The following is a 15,312-nucleotide window of genomic DNA, read 5'->3' on the forward strand; positions in this document are numbered from 1 at the left end:
ACATAGGTTAATGGGCTAAAAAGGCCACAACTTTATTGATTACAGCATGTGAGACGTTTTGGCTTAGGCATTGGATAAAACAACAAAGCGTGACTCCACCCCCTTAGGGAGGGGTGAGTCTATCAAGGGTTAACCACCAGTGGGAGGAGCCTGTTGATGCAAATACAACGGAAAGCTGCCCCTGATGTCACCGGGGGTCATGCCATGGCCCTAGCCACCAGCAAGGGCGTCGGACAGGATCCACGACCGCCGGATTCCTTTATCGGAATGCCCATAAAATGGAGGGGTAGGCGATGGCCACACCCTGCCCTCCAACACACAACCATATTCCAATGCCTAACCACCAATACCCAAAAGTTGTGACGATTTGCTGCGAGATAGGTGAGAAACCAAGTGGCTGGTGCCAATTTGCCAGCTGAATAAAAATTCCTACCAGGCCCCTTGGCCAACCAAGGCGACCAACCACAGGTCCATAGCAATGTCAAGAACCAAGCAATGAACTAAGGGAGGGTGAGTGGGTGATCCGACGAGAAGCAGCAGCACAATGGCTGGGAAATGCTGCCGCGGCCACGTTTGAGCAGCTAAACCACAAGCCTCCAGCTGATTGGCTGGCCACCTGGGGGTGTGGCGTAGCAGCCAGAGCAGCTGGGCAGGGGGGCAAAACGCCCCCTGCCAATGCGGGAAACAGCTCCCGCTCACAACTCCTCCCCTCCTTGAGGAGGAGAGGCTTTGGCAGAGAGAAACTTAACTTTAAATCTGCAAGGATAAAGATCATCTGTGTCATTTCCAGGAATGCATAGGAAGCTGCCTTATACCGAGTCAGCACATCAGTCCATTTAGCTAGGTACTGTATATGCTGGTGGGTGGGGGCTAAACTGCAATCTGGGTCTTATCTAAGCCAACTCACAAGGTCAGTATAAAATGGGGAAAGAGTTATGTATGCTGCCCTCTGAGCATCCTGAAGGAAAGGTTGGGATCAAAATCTAATTGCCAAGCAAGCATGGTTTTAAACTGGTAGGGAGGAAACATTTTCACCCAGAGAGCCATGTGCCAGGGGTGGGCATGGCCAAAGGCAGAAGTGGGTGGACCATTGATTGTAAATATTACCTTTGTACAGTAAGTATCAGGTCAGAGTGGGAAGGAGGAGAGGAACGGTTGGATGCTGAGGAGGCAACAGGCTTCCGTGAGCAAGGGGAGCCAAGGACAGAAAGCAGTTCAGACTAAGCTGATGAAGATTGCTGCTCCTACTGTGCTAAGTTCCCATCCCCCGCTGTCTCCAAGGACAAGGAGGGCTATGTGTGTAGCAGAACAACAGGCATAGATTCCTTCCCGCTCCCCGCATTGTTGGAGGCTGCTTGGAAAACATCTGGCTGGGGAGGAGACATAGGGGGAAGTAGGAGGCGAAGACCTTCAGACCTGGCAACTGTTTCATAGGGGCCAGTTCTGTTTCTAGGCATTGCTGCCTGGCATGCTGTTTTCTTGACCAAAGAGCTAACTTTTCTGCTTGTCTCTTCAACCCAATGGCTAGAGAAAGAGGCTTGGAAGGTCATGTCTGCCCACCCCAACCCTCTGTTCAAACAAACAAACAAACTCTTGAAATAAATATGAGCACCGTGGTGCTTTTTGCACCCACTACAGCAATGTTGTAATTCTGCTGTATAGACTGCTTATGTATTGTATTACATTTATATGCCACCTTTTTCTCCAATGAGCTCAGGATGGCTTACCTAGTTCACCCCTCATTTAGTCTCCACAACAACCCTGTGAGGTAGGTTAGGCTGAAAGGCAGTGAGTGGCCCCAGGACACCCAGTGAGCTTCATGGCCAATGGGGATTTGAAGGCTGGTCTCCCAAGTCTTAGTCTGACAGTCTAACCACTGCACCACCGTTGGAGCTTTAATGTGCCATGAAATATCCTTCCTTCCTCTCTCATCTCTCATCTGAGCTACACATTGGGCACTATGGTTTCTGAGGACTGAACATGTATGCTAACTCAAACACTTTTCTCTGTCAAAGCTGGTCCTAAAAAGGAGTGGGTGAGACTCACACCACATCTCCCCGTCAAATGTCGTATTTCTAATTCGCCTCAATTCTATTTTGCTGCATATTGAAGAAGAAGAAAAATATTCTCTCCCCCGTCTCTGTGTTTCATTAAATGAACAAATTCAGTATCTAAACAAGAATGGATTCAGAGGTTTTACAAGTGAAAGGTAAAATTAGACGCTGAAAAGAGCTAATCCAATTCGATTAGTTGCTTTCAGACTTCAGTGCCTTTCATTTGGTCTACTTGATCTGGATCTTTATTAGATAAGCTTGAATTGGCAGCATCATGGGTGGTGGTAGTGGGCTGGCGGAAGGCTGCAGCCGTGACCGCCATCTGAAGAAGTGAGAGAGAGGACTCCCTCATCCCCTCAAAGTAGCTCGCAGCTCCAGCTCGCTGGCCTGCCTGGAGATAATTTCATTTAATCTTGGCAATCTTCCGCAGTAGACTTAAGTAAACAAAGATCAAGCTACTCACAACCTTAATTAGGCTACATATAAATAATGGATTGCTGGATTAGCTGGGAGTACATGTGATGTTTCAGAACCGAGAAGCCCTTAACTAGGACGCTCCTTCTCTGTGTACCTATGCACAGTACACAACTGTTTAGTAGGGCTGCAACGTGCTGTCAATTAACTGGCTATATGAATCCATTTTAAAAGCTTGTAATTGGCCAAACAGTTAATTGGGCTGCAAAACAATGACACAGAGTTGTTAAAGTCTCAAAGCAACATGTCTGGGCTTTCTCCTTCTTCTGCTCCTCTCTCCTTCAGCTGTTGATATATCCATTTTGCTGGTTACTCTGATGAATATGTGAGCAGAGTGTCTAACTGTATCCTCCTGAGATTCAGAAGCACCCCCCCACCCCCATGGAGTTCCTCGTCTTAAGAGTGTGCCTGCTAGGATACACAGCAGCGTGATCGAAAAGAAAGTGCTTTGGAGCTACTGTTTTTAGAGAGCTCGTGCACCTCTTATCAACTGCAGCCAGAATGGAAACTGTGTGTTATTGGAAAGTGTCTAAAGGTTTAACTGTGAGGGATGGATTGAACAGACTTGGCAGATAGCCCTGGCCGAAAAGCTATGCACAAAATCTGATTGCTTGAGCAGTTGGAGAAGCAGGATTTGTCACGACCTGACACCAGTTTACTGTACACGCAAATAAGGAATCAGCAGCTCATAAACCAGATGAAATTTTGGAATGGTGGTTTTTTCTTTTTTCTTTTTGACATGGATGATATGTCTTGAGGTTTTGTCTTCTGTACTTGGTAATTATGCTACTTTAGTTGGAGTGTAAAAGAATTGTCCCCGTTTTCAGGACCTTATGGCATGGTTCTGTTCAGGTGTGGATTTTTTTGTTGTTTTATTTGATCATTACACCTGAAAATGAAATTTAAAACTTAAATATTTTTTTAAACCCATATTGTTTTCACCCCTAAGCAAGTTTGTGAAAATGTAGTCGACTAAATCTCAAAGAAATTAATCCACTAACTTTTCTTAAATTAGGTCACAGTCCTGCCACTCACACAGCTGGTTTGGGAAGAGGTGCACTCACAGTTTTAGCCACAATTCATATCTACCCTGTCATTTCTTATGAAATACTGCAGGCTGATGCCATTTTCCCCAAGCCAGTTTCGATCCAAAGTGAGAAAAAGAACATGCATTTTAAGCTGGTAATGGGTGCACAGCCCCAGTATCACTGCTGCTACTGCGGATATTGTCAGCAATATCAAAAGCAACACGATGGCCAGAAACAATAACAATGTGAAAAACTTTATGGAATAATTCAAAACATCAAAACTGAAGTCTCTGAAAGTCTCTGAAAGTCCTTAAATAAATCACGGTGCCAGATTTTACCTGGCGGAGAGCAAGCTGTGAAGCTTTGTATAATCAGCAAATGTCCAATTCTGATGTCCAACTCTGAAATCTGCAATAGAGGGGTTTGTTTCTTTACTATGGATATTGTGGCAGAGCTCACTTAATGTGTCCAAGCATAGCAAAGGGACCTACCGACAGTATTTGCATTTCTTTTTATTTGTATCCTACCGGAGCTGGGCTCAGAGCAGCTAACATCATATAAAGCACAATATACATAAAAACAAACAAACAATCGATTAAAATGCACCCCCAAATTAATTAAATTCAATTAAAATTAAAATTAGACTGGACAAATTAGGCCATCCTGACAAATGACAAATTGAAAGCGGTTAAAACTTGCCAGGACCAACTATTCCCACTGATATTATAAGGACCTGTGAGCGGGCTGGGAAACCTCATTTGTACTTGTTCATACAAAGAGAAAATGAGCCAGACTGAACCCTGGCCAAAGGCCTGGTGGAACAGTTCTGTCTTGCAGGCCCTGTGAAAAGATGTCAAATCTTGCAGAGCCCTGGTCTCTTGTGAGAGAGCATTCCACCAGGCTGGGGCCATGACCGAAAAGGCCCTGGCTCTGGTCGAGGCCAGTCTCATCTCCCTGGGGCTCAGGATCTGCAGGGTGTTGTTATATGTAGACCATAAGGTCCTCTGTGGGGCATACCAGGAGAGGCGGCCCTTGGGAGCAGGGGTGGTAAAAGGGCTTTATTTGGACAAGGGCCTCCCTTGAGTTCAAATATTCCATAAGGAAAGAAACCACAGTACTAGCAGAAAGAGCACAACTGACAAAGCTACACCCTAATCCCTTTACACTTCATTTTCCTAGGAAAACTTAGAAATGTACCACGTCCTCTGTTGAATTGGCTGAGGATAACCTAGACAACTTTTTGTATCTTATTTCTCACCCCCTTGGTTTCCAAATATACTTGCTAATTTGTGTTATGGTTTGCATTGATTTGCATGTAATAAAGTACTGACCGCAGCTCTATAGCCAGGTGTGAACAGGATAATTCTGCATACACTCCCTGCCCGTGAAGTTATTCAGGTGATCTCCTTGAATGTGGAGATGGCACAGCGAGATCAGGTTTCATTCTAATGGAGGACGGGGCATAATTCGATAGGAGGTAGGAGACTGCCATGACAATTTCTTTTCCTGCTCGGAATATGCAGTAGCAACTGGCTGCTGCAGTATCGACAAGCGGCAGAAGTGATTGTTCACCAAGACCCCTTAGTCACCGGCATCCTCTGCCTTCGAAAGCTAAAGGAACTTGACGAAGTCACAACTAACTCTCTCTGTGTGCGTGTCTGATAGTTCATCTTGGACTGCCAGCCCATGTGGTCTCCGTCTATCAACGCGTGTTCTACACCAGAGGTGCAGCAGCTCTGCCAAGCTGAGCTATTTACACAAGGTCACTTTATTAGTAAGGAAGTCGTTCCTTATGACAGATGAGCGCTTGGGGTGGGATCATTTCTGCTACCTTTGCTCTCTAGCACTTGACAAAATTAAATTTATTCCCAGATAAAGCTAGCAGGTGACACGGATGGCAAAAAAAAGGGAAGAGCCAGGTTGTTTGATTTTTTTTAAAGTGGTCCCTCAAGGGAACTTACTGTATGGCTGATGTTTGAATGCATTAATTATTTTTTTTTTGGCTAACCAAGTGAATATTTTTGATATATTGCTTCAGTATCAAGCCCAACCTTCATCAATTCACAGTTCCACGGCAGATTACAGCATAAAACGTACACAGCAGAGCACACACGCAACCATTGCAATAAAGGTTTCAAATAAAAATTAACACCTCAAATAAAACTGCAGACAATCCATCAGTTAGTTTCATCGCATTGCATTAAGGTCTGAACAAAGAGGTGGGGGGGCATTCCATAGATGGGGTGCCAACACAGAGAGGGTCCTGTTCCACCTTACTGCACAGCATAATTTGCCCAGAAATGGGACAATGAGAAGACCCCCATCCTGTGCACTGTAAAACACAGGTAGAATGGAATAGGGAGGGGTATTTCTACAAGTGTTTCTATTGGGTTGTATTCCAACCAAGTTCTCCTCAGAGTTAGACTCACTGAAATTCACGAACATACATTAGTCATATCCATGAACTTAAATGGGTCTACTCTGAGCAGGACAAGCATTGGCTACAACCCATTATGGTTATTGTATTTATTAATTAAATTTATACCCCACCCTTCATCATCACTGCTGTAATTCCTGAGCAGGGAGGGGCTGTTTAAAATGCTGTAATAAACCACTTCCAGTAAAACATAGTACAAAACAACACACATCAGTTCTTAGAACTCGAGCCCCCAGCACACACAAAACACAGCAGCAAAAAGCAACGTTTTCCTCCAACAACAGCACAGCAGGAAGTACCTCCAATAAAATATCTCCCCTAAAAGCCTGGGACAATAACAAGGGTTTTAACTTGTGTCAAAAGATTCTTGCCATATTTCAGGATGGAGTTCCATCATGAGAGTGCTATTGTGGAAAAAGGAAATTTTTGAAAATGGCTGGGATAGGGAAATAAAACAGACCTTTTGAAGATCCCATTGCAGCTATGGGAGCCAGCCACCCCCCCTTTTATTTATTGCTAATGAATGTTGACCTTTACATGAAGCTCAGAGAAATTGCTGCTTTTAGCTTCGCTTCCTTTGCTGCACCCCGTCCTTTCCCAAAGCTCTTCCCCTTTTGCTCAGTCTACAGGTGATGCCGTTCATGGAGGATATTACTGTGACAGTAGCCAAGGGGGATGGGGAAGGAGAAAGCTGGAGCTACCGGTGATATATGGTAACCTGCGCCCATTACCGAAAGGCATAACATAATACAAAAAGTTATTTTTCAGCCAATGTGCTGACGCAGCTCCATTTTTGTTTCTTATCTGAAAATGATGCATGAATTATCTTCAGCCAAAGCCTGAAATTCATATTATGGACTGCCTCTTTCTGTGTTTTATTTGGGCTGTAAAGTGGCACCTTATTATTCCTTCCTCCTGGGCTACTTTTAATGAATCTAAGATTTGAAAGTGAAAGATTTATTGCATTTTGAGAGAGGGTATCCACATCTGAACGCTGGTGGGGAGGAGGAGGAGGAGGAGGAGGCAGGAGAAGACTGGTGGAGGGGGAGAAAAGTTGATCTGTTCACAAAGGAAAATGCCACCTTCCAGCATTTTAAAGCCTTCCTAGTTTTGTTGCTCAGACGAAGCAGTTTGAAGCAACTCCAGAGATCACATAGACTTACAGCCAGGAGAAACATACCTTCACAGAAGCAAAGGACATTGAGAAGGGAACTGTGAGCGTTGCCAGGTCAGGTTAATAAAATTAGCAATGAGACACTCAGCTGCTATGATCCAGTTCCAGCCTTGTATCTATCTCCATCGAAAGCAAATAATAATATAGAATTAAAACTGAAGTGAGATGGTACCTGTTCCTCCACCAAATCAAGCCACATCTTCCACCAATATTAATTCACGATACTGGTATTAATAAACCACTCTGACCTTTGGAAAAGGGCAAAATGAAAGGCAGGTTTATAAATTATTTTAGACTACAGAGCACTTTATAGTGTTAGTTTCCCATCACTGCAGCCGTGTGAGCTACAGGTGGAACCAGAGTCAATGGGCTTCTCCTGCCTAACACAACGCTGAGGCTAAGGAAGAGGAAGCTGGCAGCTTGTGCTGCCACCTGGACTGGTTGTAAGTCTAGGTGGCAGTAAGGAGATAGGCATGGTGTGTGTGTGCTGAGGACAGATTGAGGTTGGTGGGGCAGTGCCACATTCACCCTACTGGACCAGACTCCCCTGGAGCCTGCAGAGCAAGAGAGTACAGGGTCAGGTTTAAGGTGCTGGTTTTGACCTTTAAAGCCCTATGCAGCCTAGGACCCACGTACCTGTTAAGATATTTCCGTTCCACCTTAAAAGGGAGCAGGCTTTGTGAGTCACAGAGTCTGCGCATGTCCTGTTCACAGGATGTTTAAGTTTTTGCTGTTCCTTTCGTTTTTGCAGTCGGTCAGAGACGCTGACTCAGAACGGTCATGTTTTCCTTTGTTCTGTTCAACGCTAAATAAAGTCTGTAAATTATGCTCTTCTGCGGTGCAAGCTTTCTGGCTGTGTTTTCTGCTGATAAAGAGCGTGCACGAGCCCCGGAATGCAGCCTATCTATTTCTGAGGCTTCGTGTCGCTAATTGCTGGATCTGCGTGACTACGGGAGATCGATGGATGTCCGGCAGCCGGCTTGGGGCCATGATGGACTATATCTCCCTGGCAGTATTCCCTACGGGACCGCCTCTCCTGGTATGCCCTGCGGAGGACCTTAAGGTCCATAAATAGCAACACTCTAGAGGTCCTGGGCCCTAAGGAAGTCAGATTAGCCTCAACCAGGGCCAGGGCCTTTTCAACACTGGCTCCAGCCTGGTGGAACGTTCTGTCTCATGAGACCAGGGCCCTGCGGGATCCGATTTCTTTCTGCAGGGCCTGCAAGACAGAGCTGTTCCTCCTGGCCTTTGGTTTGGACTCAGTCTGACCCTTATGTTTCCCTCCCTTTATGTGATCTATGGGCTACTTTTAAAATGAGGCTGCATTTTAACCTGTATTTTAAATTGGGGGTTTTTTCCTATTATGTTTTTACTGTAATTGTTACTGGTGTTAGCCGCCATGAGCCCAGCTCTGGCCAGGGAGGGAGGGCTATAAATAAAAATTATTATTATTATTATTATTATTATTATTATTATTATTATTATTAGCATATTGCTGCACTGCAGGGGGTTGGACCAGATGACCTCCAGCATCCCTTCCAACTCTACAGTTCTATGATTTACTGCATTGGATTGTTCAATGTTCAATTTGAAGGCTCCTCTCTGCCCATGGACATAAGAATATAAGAGTAGCCTTCTGGATCAGGCCAATGGCCCATCCTGTTCTCACAGTGGCCACCCAGATGCCAGTGGGAAACCTACAAGCAGGATTTGAGCAGAAGCGCGCTCTTCCTTCCTGGGGTGCCCTGCAACTACTACTCAGAAGCAACCATGGATGCAGAGCATAGCCATTACATCCTTTTAAAGCCATCGGCGTTGGTGGCCATCAATCCCTCCTGTGGGAGCAAGCTCCAGAGTTTAACTATGTGTCGTGTGAAAAAAGGACTTCCTTTTATTTGTCCTGAATCTTACAACATTAATCTTCATTGGATGTCCATGAGTTTCTGTGTTATGAGAGAGGTAAAAAGAAGAAGAAGCATTTTTCTACCCACTTTCCCCATGCTGTGCATTATATTACATACCGTACAAGACACACCTAGTTTTTGGAGGAGGAAAACAAGGAAAAAAAATATTCTGAATCTCAGAAGCCAGAACAGCAAGGGGGATCGCTGTGCAGTGAAAGCAGCAATCCCTCTTGCTGTTCTGGCTTCTGGGATAGCTGCGCAGCCTGCATTCGCTCCATAAGAAGCACACACATTTCCCCTTACTTGTTAGGAGGGAAAAGGTGAGTCTTATAGAGCAAAAAATACGGTACTTCTATTATGTCACTTCTTACTCAACTTTTTGCTAAACTAAAAAGTCCAAAACTCTGTAACCTTCCTTCATAGGTGTGTCGCTGCATCCCCTTGATAATTTTGGTTGCCTTTTTTCTGAACCTTCCCCACCTTTAAAGGTAAAGGTAAAGGTACCCCTGCCCATACGGGCCAGTCGTGTCCGACTCTAGGGTTGTGCGCCCATCTCACTTAAGAGGCCGGGGGCCAGCGCTGTCCGGAGACACTTCTGGGTCACGTGGCCAGCGTGACGAAGCTGCTCTGGCGAGCATGCACCAGCGCAGCACACGGAACACCGTTTACCTTCCCACTATAAAGCGGTACCTATTTATCTACTTGCACTTAGGGGTGCTTTCGAACTGCTAGGTGGGCAGGAGCTGGGACCGAAAGACGGGAGCTCACCCCGCCGCGGGGATTCAAACCACCGACCATGCGATTGGCAAGCCCTAGGTGCTGAGGTTTTACTCACAGCGCCACCCGCGTCCCCACCTTTACAATATACTTTTTGCAATGAGGCAGCCAGAACTGTATTCAGTGTTCCAATTGCGGTCACACCATAGATTTGTACAGATTCAAAAAGTGAACTGCAAAATCTGCAAGTTTTATATGAAAACCACAGCCCACAATGCCGGTGCTCCTGAAACAGAAAGGTCCCGAGTGTTTTCCTCACAATGCATTTCCCTGCAAGGAAAGCGCCAACCCAGCAGCCAAAGGAGAACATAACCAGGAGGCTCTCTTTGCAGTTATAAACATTTTCTTTTCTTTTCTTTTCTTTTTACAAGCAATATCTCTGTGGTACATTTCACAGCTCTACCTCAAAGCATGCTATTTTCACCTGGGTCTCCTCGCTGATGGCCTCCTCATCCCAGTATGTAGCAAGACAGTCTCGATCAGGACCACGGAGAGCAACACTGCCTCCTGCCTCCTCTTGATGGCCAGATGTGGGAATCAAGAAAAATATTGAGTCTCCAGAGACAAGGAGTCCCCACTGAGTGGCATTTTCTCTGCTTGATTTATTGCTTTGCACCTGTTGCCAAGTAATGAGGTGTGAGGCTGCCAGACTGCTTGCGGAGCAGAGCTGGCACTGAGGGAGGGAGGACTTGCATTGTTCATCATCAGGGAGGGACAGAGGGATCAAGAATTAAGACCCAGGGCTAGCAGAGGTGGATCCGAGGCATTTGCCAGAGTTTCCATAGCTTACTTCTGTATCCCTCAAACTTTCCCATATTTTCTGCCCAACTTGTGCTCACATTTACAGTATTTCACTGCTTGCTTCTTTAGAAGGAAAGACACCATAGTTTAGAAAATTAATGGAAGCCATAGTTTCTGTAACTGTGTTGGAACCAGCAGAAAGAGGACAGAACACAAATGCTGACACATTTGTCTAATACTCCCAAATGGAGCAGAAGAACGTGCTCAATTTATGTGTTTCCTGCTCAGTTTGAAGTTCCTGTTATAATCTGCCGGATTTGAAATGGAAGAAAGCAGCAAACAAACAAACAAACAACAATAACAACAATAGAGGTCATGACTCACAAGTCTTCAGAGGATCACCCCTTGCTAGAAAGCTGTCTAATAATAATAATAATAATAATAATAATAATAATAATAATAATAATAATAATAATAATACAAGGGTCTGAGATGCAAAGAACACTCACTACCTGACACCTGCCATTCTCTATTTCCCTCTCCCTCTCCAGAGGCCAGGAAGTCTCTTCAAACAAGAATGGAAATGCTTTTAAATATTAAAGGATTAGGCTAAAATCAACATACCTGGGGAAGTTTTGTGTAAGGCAGGATTAAGATCTGATCCTCCCTGCCTTTGAACATTTATTCAGGGTGCTCCTGTAAAGATGCGTCATGTGCCCCTTGTATATTCAGAGGTATGCAGTGCATGTCCCTGTGTCTCAGTACTGAGCTGTGTTGGAAGCTGGGGGGGGGGCAACTCTACACCTAGAGGGAAAGGATACCTCTTCTTCACTTCCTTTTGCAAGGTGTCCTCATATGCTCTCATGTTTTGTGAGTACAAAAAAAATATGGAGGCCCCAGAAAGGTCTCAAATATGGCAAGGTGGATCGGGGACCCCCATGACCTTTATTCTGTATAGAACCAATTGGACAGAGCCAATTGGGTCTCCAGACACACAAAGTAGCCATAGGGTTGATGTGTAGAGACTGAGGTCCAAAGTGGACATGGCATTAACTGGTTGTGAGAGAAGCATTGGGGCCAGGCCTTATGTATCTCACAGGTTTGTTCTGGGGATTAAATGGCAACAGAGAGAACCATATATGCTACCTTAAGCTCCTTGGAGAAAAAAGGTGGGATATAAATTTAAATCAATAAATAAGTGGGGAGGGAGAGTTTAATCCTTTACTCCATGGGGAGTCATTTTGGACTCACAGCTGTCTATGGAGGTGCCGATCAATTCTGTGTCCAGGGCAGCTGTTTACCAGCTCCATCTGGTACGCAGGCACCCTACCTGCCCACCCTACCTGCCCACAGACCACAGAGTGGTGCATGTTCTGGTTATCCTCCGCTTGAACTACTGCTATGTGCTCTGCGTTGGGCTACCTTTAAAGGTGACCCAGAAACTGCAACTAATCCAGAATGCGGCAGCTAGACTGGTGACTGGGAGTGGCTGCCAAGACCATATAACACTGGTCCTGAAAGACCTACTTTGGCTCCCAGTACTTTTCTGAGTACAATTCAAAGTGTTGGTGCTGAGCTTTAAAGCCCTAAACAGTCTCGGCCCAGTATACCTGAAGGAACATTTCCACACCCATCATTCAGCCCAGACACTGAGGTCCAGCTCCAAGAGCCTTCTGGCGGTTCCCTCAGTGCAAAAAGTGAGGTTGAAGGGAACCAGGCAGAAGGCCTTCTCAGTAGTGGCGCCCACCCTGTGGAACGCCCTCCCATCAGATGTCAAGGAAATAAACAACTATTTGACTTTTAGAAGACTTCTGAAGGCAGCCCTATTTGTATTTTAATATTCTGCTGGAAGCCACCCAGAGTGGCTGGGGAAACCCAGCCAGATGGGTGGGATATAAATTATTATTATTATTATTATTATTATTATTATTATTATTATTATTATTATTATTGGAGAACCTCAGGTGTGGAGGCTGAATGTGGCTGTCTAGGTCTCTCTACCTGGCACTGCCTCTCATTGTCCATGCAAACAAAAGTGACTTTGTTTGCTGATCAGCACAAGTTAGCTGTTCTCCCTGGGCTGTTCACAGACACCAAACTTATTTCTGTGTTGGTAGCGACTGCTGTACTTTCCCCATAACAACTTGAAGGCCCCCCAAATCAGGCTGAATTTCCTCTGTCCCTCTGTCCCATCTCATGAGATGACATACACTTCTATAAGGAAACATTACCTCCTGCATTTAGTTGTGATAAATCATTCTGTGTTGGGCGTGATGTTTCAGCATATAGCGATTCTAACCCCTCGCCCCTTTTGCTGCAAATTTATTTCCTCTGGAAACGTTCAGGGGGTTTGCAGGCACCAGCACATATTGGAACGGCGCATTTCTGTAATCAACACAGTCCGCACTTTCGCACTCGTAGCTTGTCTCAATGACAGATGAGAAATTGATAGCCAGTTTGGAAGTTGGCAGCGGTTCAGAGCGGTGGCCTGTTGCGTCCTGGACTTGTGGCAGCTGCATCATTCCTGCTCTTGTGCTGATTCCCTCGTGGTACTTTACTTTTATTTTTATTTTTTTGTTCTTTAATTTGAAGCTGGTTGTTTCTCAAGAGGAATTACTCAGAACGCAACCATACCAAATGCTCTCTAATTAGAAGACGAAGAAGAGATGTGGATGGGGGGGGCTCACGGGGGAGGGAGAGAGAGAGAGAGAGAGAGCGTGCAAACATTAGCCAGACTCGTAATCTCTTGTGAGTAGTGGTAGTGGCAGCTGCTGTCATCACAACTCCTTCAGGATACTGTTAGATCCAGAACGCCTCCTTTCCCCCCAGGGACCCCTCATTCTACCCTCTCACAATTCCTGTATTGTCTCCTTCACACACACAGAGAGAGATGGACACACACAAGCACACAGTTTTCTGTCTTTTGCTCTACTCCAAGTCCTTCAACATGTGTGAACAGCAGTACTACAATTAACTATAGTCTGTTAATTCCCCTCCCTTCCCGCCTCTCTCTCTCGCACGCAGTCTTGGAGGCAAAATGACTAAAGTGGAGCCAGCCCCTGACAGATGCTTATCCAAACTGTTGTTTGGAAACTCCCCACCGTGTGGCCTCCACTGCCTCCCTTGGCAGGCCAACTGCACAGGCCACCTGCCCTTCCAGTTGGAGCCCCTCCCTCCGAGCCCCTCCCTCAGCTCCATAAGAGCCCTTCTGCTCTGCTTCCCTCATTGCAGATGCTGAAGCAGTTGCTCCTTCTTGCACAGAGGATACTCTGTGCGGACAACTCTGGATGGGAGATGCAGCTTCGTCCCTCTGAAATGGAAGCCCGCAGTGTGCTTTCTAGGTTTCCCAGTACATCTAATGGGTTGTGGTCTCCATAAAAGGTTGAGGGGTCACATTATCTCCCCACATGCACACACTTCCAAAGCTGTGGCAAATTTATCCCTTCTCTCTATGACAGTGTGGGAGGATCTCATCTCCCCCTCCATCCATCTCAAGGGCAGCTCTGGCAGCCAGTCCTCAACATCCCACCTGGTCCTCTAGACTTAGCTCCCCATTGGATGAAAAGAGTTGGAAGGGCAAGAGGAAGCCATTTGGAAGTGAACAGGGCTGCACTAGACTGAGGTGGATGGTGGAGAAGACTGGGCAGTTCTCCAGTGAGCCAGCCTTCAATAAGAGGTTCACTCACCAGTCATGCCCATGGAGATGCATATTAGGCACACAACTTCCCAGTCCATATATCATTCGATCCCCAGCCTGGCAACACCTCCTCTTGCACCTGTTTGTCCTCATTCTTCTCTTCTCCTTTCCTTCCCTTTTGCACATTTGTCCGTGGTCAGTGATAGATTACCCCGAGCAGTTGCTTCAGCAGGAATTTTTCAGCCAGAGACAAGCTACAAGCTCTCCAGTTTTGCTCTCCCCTTTTTACTTTCAGACGGTTCATGCAGTTCTGTCCTTTTCTTCTTAAAAAAAGCTTGGTATGGCTGCTTAGATGTACCTCCAGGATCAGAGGAAGTAGGTCTCTGAACACCAGTTGATGATTGCTGTCATGTCCGGATTGGGACTGTGCATTGGTCTGGATTGAGGAATCTGTGACCCTGCAGATGTTGCTGGACTCCAACTCCCAGCAGCACCAGCAATGACCAGCATCTAGACTGCAATAGATCCTCCACCTTTGTTGTATACTGGATGCTGTGGGAAACAGTGTGGTTCCAGGCAAGTAGGTTCTAGGCAGTTGGGGTGCAGCAGGGCTCCATTATATTATATTATATTATATTATATTATATTATATTATATTATATTATATTATATTATATTATATTATATTATATTATTATTATAAATCACCTTGTTCAAGGTGGCCTACTGGTTCTCCTCCCCATTTTATCCTTACAACAACTCTGTGGCACATTTTAGGCTAGGGGTCAGCAAAACTATTCAGCAGGGGGCCAGTCCATTGTCCCTCAGACCTTGTGGGGTGTGTGTGAATGAATTCCTATGCCCCACAAATAACCCAGAGATGCATTTTAAATAAAAGGACACATTATACTCACGTAAAAACATGCTGATTCCAGGACTGTCCATGGGCTGGATTTAGAAGGCGATTGGGTCAGATCCAGCCCTCAGGCCTTAGTTTGCTTACCCATGGTTTAGGCTGAGAGACAGTGACTGACCCAAGGTGACCCACTGAGCTTCATGGCTGAGTGGGGATTTGAACCTTGGTCT

At 45.6% G+C, this 15,312-nt stretch overlaps 1 long non-coding RNA gene across 1 annotated transcript; it reads right to left on the bottom strand.

The window, feature by feature from the left end:
• Window positions 1-3,231: 3,231 nt before the first annotated feature.
• Window positions 3,232-14,750, bottom strand: LOC308574699. The gene is made up of 3 exons (XR_014002550.1): window positions 14,276-14,750; window positions 3,895-3,964; window positions 3,232-3,417 (listed from the first exon to the last, which is right to left on the bottom strand). It is a non-coding gene; the product is annotated as an uncharacterized lncRNA (long non-coding RNA).
• Between the last annotated feature and the right edge of the window lie 562 nt (window positions 14,751-15,312).

This window comes from Podarcis bocagei (assembly GCF_964188305.1).
Source record: "Podarcis bocagei genome assembly, chromosome: 15".
Lineage (NCBI taxonomy): Eukaryota > Metazoa > Chordata > Lepidosauria > Squamata > Lacertidae > Podarcis > Podarcis bocagei.